A 14,492-nucleotide genomic window follows, 5' to 3' on the forward strand; every position below is an offset into this window, starting at 1 on the left:
GAATCTGATTGCTGAATCTCTTCCCGTATCTGCCCTGGAAATCCAAGCAATTCACAGCTGAAACAGGAAAGGACACAGTTCTACAGAAGGTCACCAACAATCTGAACGAAGGATGGCCTAGTGATGAGTGTCAGCCATACTACAGCATTAGACCTGAGCTGTGTTGTCAATAGGCTTCTACTCAGACAGAGCAGAATGATCATTCCTCAATCACTGCAACAAGAAATGCTGAAAAGGGTGAATGAGGGGCACCTTGGAATGGAAAAATGCAATAGGAAGGTCAGAACTGCTATTTATTGGCCAGGGATAAATGCGGACATTGACAGGATTGTTTCCAGCTGTGAGACATGTTGAAACATCATGCAAAACAGACAAAGGAACCCATGATAATAACTGACTTACCAGCAGAACCATGGCAAAAAGTAAACTCTGAAGCTTAGGGCCACTGGCACAACATTACACAGTGAGACTCAGAGATTCCAACACTGAGATAAAGAGGCCACTGTTCTGGAGGAAGTAAATCCAAGATCTTCCACTGTCAGAAGAGAGGATGGTCCAATACTAAGGAGGAATCAAAAGAGCCTGCTGTAAATGCAAGACTCACTGCAGGAACAGACAGCCTGGCCAGCAGTGCTAGACAGGAGTGAACCAGCAGAGCTGGCACATGCACCTGCATTAAGCAGATTCCCACATGTTATCAAAGTACCTGGCAGGCTGAATCTCTGAAAGAAAAAGAACTACACACTTAAAAGTTTGTGCTGCTGATGTTTGCAGTTACGTTTGTGTTGAACTTTTTTTGATTATTTTATTTTAATTTTCATAGATACGTCAAACAAGCATTATAATCTTTTTTAAAATTCATGTAACATACAGAGTCTGTATTTATCTCCCCTTACCCTCCTACAACTGAAAGCACTGTCAATTAAATTACCACGATAGCAAAATGAAAAACACCTCATAAATTCCCCCCTTCTCTTTTCCCCCTCCCAGTTTATCTACCCTTCTAGCACCAATAACCAAGCTATTGCTGCCAATCCCCCATCATTCTGGGATGTGCCCAATGCACCCATCTACCACTTGTACCTTCCTTCCTTTCTTTGAGCTCCCCATATTCAATTTTATTTCTAATAATATGTAAACATCAACATTATGAAAAAACACATATTCCCCCTCATATTCCTCACAATTACAATATTTACAGTCCATCTTTCCCCTGATGCACTCTTTTCCACCTTATTTTCATTTACATTTAATCCTGAAGTGGTGGGAGAATTTTTACAAAGTTCCTTGGATCCTTAAAAAAACTTTATTTTCCCTCCTGTCCTTATACAGTGTTGCCAGATGAAGGAGGATAAACTTGATTCCTTTTTGTTTAAGGCTCTTTTTAACCATGTCAAATTCCCTCCTGCATTTCAATAGCAATGCACTTATGTTCAGGTAGAATAAAATCTTCTCCTCCTCATATTCCACCGGACCCCCTCCCACCAGCCTTTGAACCCACCACCGCTGCCTGTAAAATCCTCTCTCTATCCTAGTAGCAAAGGAGCATTATCAGGATAGATTGTGGCTGTTGGTTTGACCCCAGGTGGGTGGGGGGTGGGGCGTGAGACCAGTGGGCCCTTCCATAATTAGATTCTTTTATGTTTGTGTTGAACTTTAAATTGAAATACTGTATTAACGTGTCATGTTGTTAGATTAAATATCTCAAGGAAAGGGAATTTAATGATAGAGTGCTAATGATAATCCCGACCACTAGAGGGAGTTGGAGATGAGTTGTTGCAGCTAGGGGTAGATGCAAAATGGATCCTTCCACAAGTTGTGAGTAATGTAGCTAATAAAGTATAGTTGTATAAAAGAACTCAAGTTTCTATAATACAATAAAAGAAACATTACACTTATCATACCAGCCTCCACCACCACCCCTCGCAATGCATTCCAGGCACCAAGATAAAGAATTCCACATTTCAATTATGAGAATGAAAGAGGTGAAGTCTTACAATGAGCTAAACTACTCCCTATTGCTCTTCTACAAACTGTCAAACTACAAATAAATTCAGCTGACCAAAGTTATTTTGTACATGCTTCATGAGATTCCTTTCAATTAGAGAGAGTACTTCATGCTCCAAATGTTATTTAGTAAATACAATTTAGGATGACAAGGTATTTTCAACACCTTGCTGTTCACAAATGGAGAATGAGTTACAATTGCTAAATTCACCACAGTAGCACGGTTTTTATGTGGTGACATGGTGAGCATAGTGGTTAGTGCAATGCTGTTACAGCGCCAATAACTCAGGTTTGAATTTGGAGCTGTCTGTAAGAAGTTTGTACGTTCCCTCCATGATCACCTGGGGTTTTTCCTGGGTGCTCCTGTTTCCTTCCACCTTCCAAAACATACAGGTTTGTAGGTTAATTTGGATAGAATTAGGTGGCACGGGTTTAAATGGCTGGAATCAACTTCTCTTGTGAGGTAACTAAAATTTAAAAATTAAAAGTAGAACCAGTTGCTGGAAATTTTTTTTCATATATATGAATGAGGTTTGCAGCAGGTGTCTCAGATGCTGTTAGCTTTAAGTAAGATAATATACCTGACCTTTCAAGCATTATTCAAGAAACAAGTTGTCATCCAAATCATAAACCATTAAAACAACTCCCACTTCGGACCGACGAAAGATGAGATGTGGCTTAAAAGAGGTATATAAGATTATGAAGGGCATAGAAAGAATGGACAGCCAGCTCCTATTTTATGAGGTAACCATAGCAAATACCATAGGACATCTGTGTAAGGTGAGCGGAGGAAAGTTTAGGGGAGACACAGAGTGGTGGTGGCTACTTGGGATGTATTGCTGGAGGTGGTGGTGAAGGCTGGTACAATGTAAGAAAAATGAAGGACTATGGGTACGAGGTAGGGAAAAAATGGATGGCTGTGGATTAAGTTTACATAGGTCGGCACAACATTGTAGGGTGAAGAGTCTGTACTGTGCTGGAATGTTCGATGTAATTTACTTCATTCATTGCCATTAAGCGGCGCAGGAGTTGCTCATCTTGCCATGAGGTAGACTACTTCACGCTATGATGGCTCTTTGCCAATCAGCGAAGATAATAACAAGAAGATAAATGCTTCCAACTTCTCCAGCAATTGTCTTCACCTAAAGTGAAAGTGTTTATAATCTATCAAGGAACAAGCAGAATCAGGTCATGCAGCACCTAGAAAATGTTTCAGTCCTGAGTCCTCAGTCAAGAAATAGAAACAGTCAGTGTTTTAGGTTGAAGACCCTTCATCAAAACTATTCAGGTAGTACTGTCCACAGTAAGAGCAGAAATTGACATATTATTCATAAAACAAATAGATTCAGTTGATGAAAATTAAGACATTTATTGTGAATGAACTTTGCCAATATGCTGCATAGTAGTTAGATGCTCTTACAAAACATAAAGTACTCATAATCCAAAGGCTATCAACTAAACACTGTTAAGTATTACAATGAGATAGACAGGACAGGTAGTAGCCCTCAGAAAGTCAACAATGGTCACCAGCGCCATTTAATAGGTGTCAACATAAAAAATGGCACCAGTGTCATCTCCCATAGCAACATGTCTACAGCGGATGCCATCTCACTGGTTCTACGCAAAACCCTGGAACATGTGCACAGCAAAGATGAATACGTCAGCATGCTCTTTATTCACCACCATAATTCCCTGATAACTGATCAGCAAACTTCAAAACATGGGACTCAACACCTCACTGTGCAATTGGATCATGGATTTCCTCACCTCTAGACCACAATCAGTGAAGATTGGTAAGAACATCTCCTCCACAATCTCCATCAGTTCCAGAGCACCACAGGGCTGCATTCTCTGCCCAGCTCTACTTGCTTTATACCTATGACTATGTAGCTCGGAGCAACAGCAATACCATCTACAAATTCGCTGACACTATCACAATAGTGGGCTGTGTAAAAAGGGGTGATGAATCAACATACAGGAGAATGATTGAAAACTTGGATGAATGGGGGGTGTGGCAAGATGGCGTAGGGAACAGACGTGCCTTCCAGACCTCTCCTGACTCTGATTTATTGTTTTGTCTTTAAGTGCCCGTTAAAGTTCTTTTAAAAGTTTATAAATAATAAGAGGTGTTGCCTAATAGTTTATATGCAAAAAAAAAGGGTAAACGAAAACATCAACAGACTGTTAAAAAACTACATTTTCCGAAATTGTCTGAGCCTACTTGTTTACAAGAAGCCAGGATCAGCGTAGAATAGATCCAGAGGAAGACGTACAGAGTTCGGCATTGAAACTCCGTTTTAAGCCGGTGAGGCTCTTTGAAGGTCGCATTCAACAGCTTTCAGACCAAAGAGCTGGACGGGTGCCAGTATTTCACACAACGGCCACTGTGAGTGCTGTTACTCAGACTTTGACAGTTGAATCAGCTGGGGCGCCACCAGCTGGAGAGTTAAAGAGCTGTCATTCGACTGCTACAGTGGTGGCGCTGCAAAATGCATCTTCAATTACAACGGTTTTTCCAGACATCGATTCAGTGAAGATGATTAAAGAGATTTGGCTTAAAGATAACTCTGATCTTCAGTCTCCTGGCATTGCTGGGGGGACTTTGAGAGGGATTTTTATACGAAGCCAAACTGCTAGAAAAGATACTAAATTAAGGAAAGGGACAGAAGATCCCGTGGTCTCTAAGGAACAGCAAGACCCCATTATGCCTGAATCTACTTCTGTTGAAATGTCTGTTAAGGATCTTGAAGATAAGATATATTCTGTATCGAGTCACTTAGCTAATTTTGTGAACCTGTTTATTTCCAAGATTAATGTGATGGCGGAAGTCATTAATGGAGCTTTTAAGCTTGAAACCATTGAAAGATTTGAAATGTGTGATCAAGGTTTAGTCGATGCACAGGATCAACTGCAAGATGAAAATAGAATAATTGAAACATTGCAGATCCAAAATAAGAATTTAGCAAAAAAGGTTGAATATTTGGAGAATCAATCTAGATGGAACAACGTGAAAATTGTTGGTTTGCCAGAAGGCATAGAAGGACCAAATCCAAGAACATATTTTACTGAATGGATTCCACGAGTGTTAGGACAGGATAAATTCCCTGAAGGTTTAATACTGGAACGTGCTTATAGAGTTTTAAGAAGAAAATCTTTTTCAGGACAGAATCCAAGATCTGTTTTGATCCGTTGTTTAAACTATTGTGACAGAGAGACAATTTTACGTACGGCTATTAGAAATGCCCAGCAAAATAGATCTCCTTTGATGGTTCAGAATAATCCTGTTTTCTTCTATCAAGATTTGAGTCAAGAAATTATGTTTCAACGAAACAAATTTAATTCTGTGAAAGAACGGTTGTGGAAAAAAAGACATAAGGCAACATTCAGTTATTCTGCGGTTCTGAAGAGTTTTTAGGATGGAAATTAGCCAAAGTTCTTTGACAATCCTAAAGAGGTTATGGACGTTGCTCAGTCTCTACCAATCATGCAGTTTCAAGGTGTCTCCAAAGAGAGTAGAGATGTAAGGTGGGATCCAGTTTTTTAAAAGAAATGGAAGCAATGGTGACCGAAGTGGTAACATTGATTTAAAAAAATAAATCTTTTATCTTATTTTTGAGAAGAGTTTAAATAGTTTAAATAATGATGATAGTTTAATGAAATGGGAGTTGGGAGAGGGAACTGGGTGGGCACTAGTTTCCAGAAGTCATCAGCTACCTGTGAGTTATCTCACACCCAATATTTTGGGGGAGTTACCGCTTTGGGCGGTTTAAACAGGAGGAGGTAGTTGTGACCTCCGACCTGTTTTTTTTTTCTTTTTAGTTTTTGGGTTAAGAAGTGAAGGTTTTTTTTAATTATTTTTTTAAAAATAAATAATTTTTTTTAACTCTTTTTGTTTTCTGATTGTAATTGAAAGGGAATTAGGAGGTTTTTTTTCTCTCCTTTTTTTTTCTCTTTTTTGGGGGGGGGTTTCTCTTTTTTCTTTCTTTTTTAAGAGGATGATGTCACAGAAGATAATAAGTCAAAAATTGAGGATGTTGAATTAGATGAAGAGGAAGATGAGGGGAAAGGTGATAAGAAGAAAAAGAAGAAAATTAAGTACAAATACATTGAGGGAGAAGAGTTTAATAAAATTAAGTTAATTTCGATAGAGACTTTTTAAGATGTTATAAATGAAGAATATGGAGAATTTTATAAGAGTTTGAACTTTTTTTTCTTTTTTTTTCTTTTTTATATAAGGGGAGGGGAAGGGAATAAAAAGTTTATCTGATTGTTTTTCTAAGGGATGTTTTTGTTCTCTCGATGAATTATAAAGGAAACTTGGTATTAATGGAAATTCTGTATTTATGTATTATTAATTATGATTTTTTGTATAACAGATATGTGGTTGATATATGATTTCAAAATTTAAACTTAGTTTTAAAGTGGATTTCATTTGTTAAATACATGTATTATGTTTGATTTAAATATATGTTTAAGGGTATTATTTTAGTATTGATTTTTTTTGTTAGTAATTTTTTTTGTTGTTAAGTTTTATCCTTTTTTTGTAAGTGGGGTTTTTTCTAATTTATTTACAACATTGTTAATTAATTCTTCACTCTTTATTTTGGGGGGAGGGTTGGACTAATTTTAAATTAGATGATTAATGTTGTGTTATAATTATTGGGGGGTTAATTTGTGTAGTTTAATGATGTAGTATTCTAATTTTTATTATCTTATTTTTTATTATTTCTTTAAATGTAATTTTTATTTTATTCATGTCATAAAATTTTAAATAAAGTTTAAAAAAAAAAGAAAACTTGGATGAATGATGCACCAACAATAACCTCGTACTCAAGGTCACCAAACAAGGGAGCTGATTGTTGAGTTCAGTAGAAAAAATCCAGAGGTGTAAGATCCAGTGATATTTGGGGAATCCAAGGTGGAGAGGGTGAGCAGATTTAAGTTCTTGGAAGTCACTATCTCAGAGGATCTTTCCTGAAGCCAATGAACTCATGGCATCATAAAGTAAGCACATCAGCACCTCTACTTCCTCAGCAGTTTGTGGTACGACATTAGAAACCCTGGCAAATTTCTTCAGATGTGTGGTGGAAAGTGTGCTAACTGACTGCATCATGTTTTGGTTAGGGGTCACCAATACCCCAGAGTATAAAGCCCTGCATACGGTACTGGACACAACCTAGGACATCATAGGCAAAACCCTCTCCTCCATTGAGAACATCTACAGGGAATCATCAAGGATCCACATCACACACTTTATTCTCACTACCACCACTAGGAATGAGGTGTAGTTGCCACAAGACTCACACCACCAGGTTCAGCCACTACCGCTCCAGCATCAGACTCAAATAGGGACTCATTTAAGGACTCTTAATTTTGCACTTTATTGATTTTTTTTCTCTCTCTGTATTGCACAGTCAGTTCCTTTACATTTCTTTATTTGTTTACAGGTGTCCACTGAGAACAATTTTTTTTGCACTAACAATAGATGGTAATTCTGCCAGGTAAGAGAATCTCAGGGTTGTATGTGATGTCATGTATAATAAATCTGAATTTGAATCTGAACTTGAATTTAAGATAGACAGCTTCAAGTACTACACAAATTCTCTTTACATAAACTGAGATACTTTGCAATCTGTCAGACAACAATTCTCTGGAGCTCATTCATACATGGTGAATGAATTTTGCAGATGTTGGCTTGTGCAACATTAAAATATTCCTTTGGACAACACAGAATATTTTGAAACATTCTGGAGTTTTTCCATGTATGGAGGAGTTAACAATCTGCTGTATAACAAATAAATTGAGAAAATCGTGCATAAATTACCAATGATCTCTGCAGATGCGGCTGCAAACCTTCAGATTTAGAATCAGAATTTATTGTCATGAGCATATTTAAAAAATAAATAAATCAGTGCAAAAATAGGAGAAAGTGAGGTAGTGCCTGTGGTTCAGTTATCTGATGGCAGAGGGGTAGAAGCTGACTTTGTGTTCATCTTCAGGCTCCTGTATCTCCTTCCTGATGGGTAGCAGAGTGAAGAGGGCATGGCCTGGGTGGTGGGGGTTCTTGAGGATGGAGACTGCCTCTTGTAGATGTCCTCGTTGGAGTGAAGACTGATGTCCAGAATGCTCTCCACAGTACACCTATAGAAATTTGCAAGAGTCTTTAGAGACATACCAAATCTCCTCAAACTCCTAATGAAGTATAGCTGCTGGTTAACATGATTGTATCGACATGCAGGCCCAGGACAGATCATCAGAGATGTTGGCACTCAGAAACTTGTAGTTCTTAACCCTTTCTCCTGCTGACCCCTCATTAAGGACTGGTTCATGTTCTGATTTTCCCCTTCTGAAATCCATGATCAGCTCCTTGTTTTTGTCAACGTTGCATGCAAGGTCGCTGTTGTGACATCTCTCAACTAGCTTTTAGATGCTTTTGAACATGAAAGAGGATTTTGTATTATAAAAGCTTTGAAGTGAGCAACATTAATTTTTACACTGAGATCAATATTTTCTAATTCAGTTTAATCTTCATATTACTTTTTATTCACATTTATCATCTATGTTTTAAATTTATTATCTCTTTCCACACGAGAAATTAATGTATATCATTAGAAGTTTTTTTTTGACAAAGTATCTGTTCGGCTGCAGAAAATAAGAATTTTGGTGCCATCATGCTTTTTACAATGTGTATGACAAAAACTCATTATCATTACATAAAGAGAAATACTTTACCACTTTACCTAATAAATTCATTCGGTTGATATTGGAAATGACCCTGTAGATGGTGCTGCACACCAGGTTAAATGCCTTTGTGTAATTATAAAGTACCATATAATACCTAGAATAATAAGTCTTACAAAGGGATGAGTATTTCCAAATTGATTTCTTTCCAGATTTATTATGCATACATTTAAATATGTTTCAATTTAAATTAACGGGCCATTTCAGCCTACAAGTCTGTGCTGCCCGGTTTACACCCAATTAACCTACACCCCCAGTAGGTTTCGGACGGTAGGAGGAAACTGGATCCTCCCAGGGAAAACCCACGTAGACACGGGGAGAACGTACAAACTTCTTACATAGAGTGTGGGATTTGAACCCTGATCCTGACCCATGGTGCTGTAAAGGCATTGTGCTAACCACTACACCAACCATGCTGCCATTTCATTTCAGGGATTTACTTTGGATGTACAAGTAAGAATCTCGAGGCAAGGAGAATCTTAGTTGACTATGCAATATTTATAATATATCCATTGCTAACTATTAGAAATGATATTTCTATATCATTCCCAGTAACACACATATACATATATTTATATATATTAGTCGAAGAGTATTTCTTCTCTTATCTTTTTTCTTTTCTGTGGGATCTTTTCTTTAGTAGGAGGATGTGGGATGGGGATAAAACTTAAAAATTGTCATATATGAGAAAAAACGGATTGTATATCAAGTGCTTTGTAATTGATTTATAATATATGGATTGATAAATATATTTTTTTTAAAAGTAAGTATCTTGGTGTATATGTACACTGTACATTGAGTATGACAATAAACTTACCTTCATCACAAGCCTTCTCTACATATTTCTGTCAAAAACCTTTAACCCACCTATCATTTGAATTTGTAATGCTAGTTTTGGTGGTCCTTTTAAGCAATAACTGAAGAAAAAAGCTCTGGCTTTCTCCTGCAAAGAGAGTATCATCCAAAAAAGGTTTTTAATCCTCTAGTTTAATCTTACAACCATTTAGTTAAAATAACTAGATCGAATGAGGAGATTGGAGCAGAGACCAACTCTCTGATGTTATCACGCATCCTAACTGTATGGACACAGGCATTGGCAATGTTCAGTTCCTATATACTCTCACCCCTTACTCCCTTTGACCCCTCCAGATTTTACCTCTCACCTACACACAATTTATAGTGGCCAATTTACCTACCAACCTCGCCGACATTGGGATGTGGGAGGAAACCAGAGCACCTGGAAGAAACACTGAGGTCACATGGAGAGTTTGCAAACACCATGCAGACAGCCAGAAAGAAGATGATCACATCCTTGGGAGCCATTTTAAGAAATAGGCCTTCTAATTATTTTTACTGTGATTTTTACCATGGACATCCTCTTCAAAGTTGGCAGTAACTTTTCTGAAGTGCCAGTTGATGAAGTAGACAAAGACGATGTGGTCAAACAATAATCATGGCTTTTATTAACAGAAACTCATGGTACAATAATGAAAGACAATAGGTGCATACACAGTTATACCCAAGGAGAGTGTCCTTAACAGTAGAGAAAATGCACAGCCAATGTTAGTACAGCAAGGCTCGCCAGAGGGGAGACAGGCAGCTTGGCAGACATTCACCACAGTTACCCAGTCTCTTACAATGGAGTGAGTATGCCACTCTCAACCCAAACAGTGAGCAATAAAATATTAATTAAGAAATCTATGGTTTTTTAGCTGATGAACAGATATACTTGAAGAGTCACCAACCAATCAAGTCTTTCCAAGCTTTCCACTTAGGTAGAATTTACTTCGAAGCAAAATGAGTTGGGCACTCTCTTCCCACAGGCACACTCTCTACTAATCCATGACTGGACAATTGGTGGGAGCAAGCTGAGGAATTTATTGGAGTAAAACTGGTTAATCACTGGTAACCAACTTGGTAATTGATAGCCTAGACCTTCTACTCACTTTGGCATTAGTTCATTACCTTGCGAAGGGGACAAGTGGAAAGCATTCAGCTGCCTACCTGTCATCTTCCAAATTCCATTGGTGGATCAGTTTGCCTGTTTAACCATCAACTGCACCCTGGGATACTATGCAAATGTTTGTCTCAGGTACTTAATGAACATACGACAGAGAGGTGATTTCGTTCTGAAATTTCTTCACCAGGAGAGTAATTCGGCTATAAAACAAAATTGAAATCTTGCAAATCAAGGAATGCAGATTAACACCATTAACAAGTAACCTGTTCAACTTCATGTAATAAAAACAATGCAATATTACACATAATGTGTTTTCGTCTACTGTAAGGCAGATAGATTCACCATCGGCAGAAATTACCTGAAGCATCTCTTACATTCAGAGAACAAGAAGCAAAAGAGGGTCCATGGATTCGTCTCCATTCTCCTGCAGCCCTTGCAGCCCTTGCAGACATCCAGAGTCCAGACTAAACAATCAGCAGTCCGAGCTTCAGATCCAATCCTCCGATATGATCAAGAAACTTTCAACGTCCTTGGCCCCCTCTTTTATCCTGGTTCCAATACCTGGTACCATTTCAGCCTGTCTTGAACCGGTCTCCACCAGTCTGGAGAATGGTGTGAATCCCTCGAATGCAGTCATCGGAAGTACGTAGCCTGTCTGGGTTCCTCACCTCGAGTCACCAACAGCTTGCCTACCATGTGTTCTTCAGCCGTAGAACCTCTCCCTGGTCTGCTGCCACGGTAACCATCCCATGGGTTGTCTCCTCTACTTCTCTTTCTCTCACTGTTTTTTGGTGCCCTGTGCCAGTCCTCTGCTTCCCCAGAGTCTGCAACCCTTCATGGCTGCTGCCGATCATAGGCACTGCCATCTTGTGCGCAGATCCCGTGGTCGCAAAATTTTTAAAAAAAAAACCATTGGTTCAATTAAAGGGCTGTTTAAAGCCTGATGGCAGTGGGACAGGGCACTTGACCCTGCAGGAGTGCTGCTCTTCTGTGGGTCCGCAACAACAGTAATGGCGCCAACTTCTGAATGCACTGGAAATTCCCTGGGCCTGTGTGTTTAACACAGCTCAGGGTTCTAATTTCTTCTGCATGTAAGCAATGGGGGATTGAACCACCTTAATGAGTTTTAAAACAAAATGAGTCCATAGTAAATCCCAGCTAAGCCCATTGGCGCAATGTTTTGGCTGACGGTCTCTTCCAAATTAATTAATCCACTCCATCCCACTCATTACCAAGTCATGAAAGGCTTCTGCCATTTGGAACACATGGAGTGTTCAATGAGTAATTTTTCCATTCAAACTGATTTACAACCTTTGTCACGATGTTTTATCTTTAAGATGAAGTAAGAGACCAAGTTTTATTATTTTGACAGTTTCAATTATTTTTGCAAGCTTCATCTTAACAGAGAAAAAGCTCAGCCAGTAACAACAAGATAAGTCCCAATAACCATCAGCTGGTTTACACAAAACTAATGATCAAACATCCTGACACACAATGCAGACAAAGCAAGTGCAATAGGCACTAAATTAAGTAGAATGTTTAGTCAAAAACAAACATGTAGCTTGCAAACAGGGAATATGCATGAGATGCAGTGCACAAAGGTGCTGGAGAAACTAAGCAGGTCACACAACATCCAAAGTATGTAAAGAGTAACCAAAGTTTCAGGCCTGGGCCCTTCTTCAAAGGGCAAACCTTAACTTCCAATGGATGCTGCGTGATCTGCTGAGTTTTTCCAGCCCACGTTTGTAATTTGCCCTTTACCTCAGAATCTGCAAACTTGTTCTGCAATAGCCACAAGATGGCAGACTTTTAAAGCTCTTGTTCCCAAACCGGGCTTCAATAAGAAATCAGGTCAATTTTCAGCATGAGGTATTCAGAAACCAGAACTAGATGATGAATTGCTGTAGTTGACATGAACTGTGCTGCCAACAATTTACATGATCAACAGCAAATGGCAGGTAATTTGGAATTATTCATTTTCCTTGAATTTGCTTTCATATTATTTATTCTTTTACCTGGATGATTGTTCCAGCACTGATTTGTGCAGGAGTTTCTCCACACAATCATTCAGAAGGGGTTGCCTCTACATTCTTCATTGCAATCAGCTGATGCCTGGTGATGAACCCAGGACCACCTCCTTTGCATATTTCTTGAGAAACAGCTCAGGTTCCAAACGTCAGCAATATGTTTACCTCCCCTGGATGTTGCAAGACTGGCTGAGTTCCTCCACCGTTTCAGAATGTTTTTGTCACCAGGTTTAGACAGCGTTGGATCTTATCACAGGGTCCGGTCCACAACCGAAATGTTAATTGATCATCTTTCTCCATGCATGCTACCTGACTGGTTCTGTCACCCTCAGCTTCTCTTTGTCACAGGACCTTGTTAATTTCCTCTGGAAGATTGTCTTCGCACAATCCAGAATCAGAATTTATTGTCTTGAAAATGTTACAAAATTTGTTGTTTTACAGCAGTATCACAGGGGCAAATATTGCTATAAATTACATTTAAAGAATAATTTGTGCAAAAGAAGAGAAAGTGAGAAAGTGTCTATGGTTCATTGTCCATTCAGAAATCTGATGGTGGAGGGAAAACATTTGTTTTTGTAATATTGGGTGTTCGTCTTCAGGCTTCTGTACCTCCTTCCTGATGGTAGCAGTGAGAAGAGGGCATGGCCTAGGTGGTGAGGGTCCTTGAGGGTAAGAGGCTGCTTTCTTAAGACACCACCTCTTGTGCATGTTCTCAATAGAGTGTGATGCCCATGATGGCACTGGCTGAGTTCACCCCTCTCTGTCGTCTTTTCCTGTTCTGTGTGTTGGCACCTCCACACCAGACAGTGATGCAACCAGTCAGAATGCTCTCCACAGTGCATCTATAGAAATTTGCAATTTGGTTATGTACCAAATCTCCTCAAACTCCTCACAAAGTATAGCCCCTAGTGAGTCTTTTTTTAAAAATTTCATCAACATGGAGAAACATAGAGCCCTCATTCACCGAAGCAGCTGCCAGCTCCATACTCTTTAACTGTGTTCTTGTTCCTTTACTTGATGTAGCGATGTGATGTTAGAGTTAGCCTGTTAGATTGCTTGTACTCCTGATTTAACCTGTTACATCAGCGTTGGCTAGCAATTGTAAAAACACTGAAGGATGCAGGCTGGCTTAATAGAGCTGCATTAGATTATGAGGGGTATAGATAGGTTTCAGCCAGCACCTTTTTCCTGGGGTAACAACAGCAAATACCAGAGGATATCGGATTGAGGTGAGTGGAGGCATGTTTAGGGGAGATGTCAGAGGTAAGATTTTTACTCAGAGAGTGATGGGTGTCTGGAATGTTTTGCTAGGTAGGGACTATTACAATAGAGACTTTGAAAAAACTCTTTGATAGACTCATGGATGTGTAAAAAAATCAAGGGTTCTGGTTGTGAGGGAGGGAAAGAGATTGTTGTGGAGTAGGTTTACACCGCTTGGCACCCCATTGTGGGTGAAGGGTCTACACTATGCTGTAATGTTCTGTGCGACCAGGGACCTTATGTCAACTAAGTGAGTGATACTGACTGGATGTCATGACAACAGATCCTTTTTCTTTTCTCACAAAGAATAATGTGAATGATTTAGTGAAATGGGGCCACAGGGTGGTAACGGTGCTAAATAAAAACTAGAGCACGAAGGAAACAATGTGCAATGATGGAAATGTACGGATATGCCACTAAGGATGTGAAAAGACTTTGAATGGCTATCTTTTGTAAATAATTTATTGTAATTTATTTTTGGAAAAAAATGGTTTTAC

The 14,492-nt window shown here is 39.0% G+C and overlaps 1 long non-coding RNA gene across 1 annotated transcript in view; it reads left to right on the plus strand.

The window, feature by feature from the left end:
• The window catches only part of LOC138741530 (uncharacterized), a 52,542-nt gene that overhangs the window by 17,451 nt on the left and 20,599 nt on the right, over positions 1–14,492 (plus strand). The window contains exon 2 of the long non-coding RNA XR_011343566.1: positions 7,455–7,508. This is a non-coding gene — a long non-coding RNA (uncharacterized lncRNA). The remainder of the gene's footprint in view (positions 1–7,454; positions 7,509–14,492) is intronic.

The sequence above is a fragment of the Narcine bancroftii genome, chromosome 1 (assembly GCF_036971445.1).
Source record: "Narcine bancroftii isolate sNarBan1 chromosome 1, sNarBan1.hap1, whole genome shotgun sequence".
Taxonomy (NCBI): Eukaryota; Metazoa; Chordata; class Chondrichthyes; order Torpediniformes; family Narcinidae; genus Narcine; species Narcine bancroftii.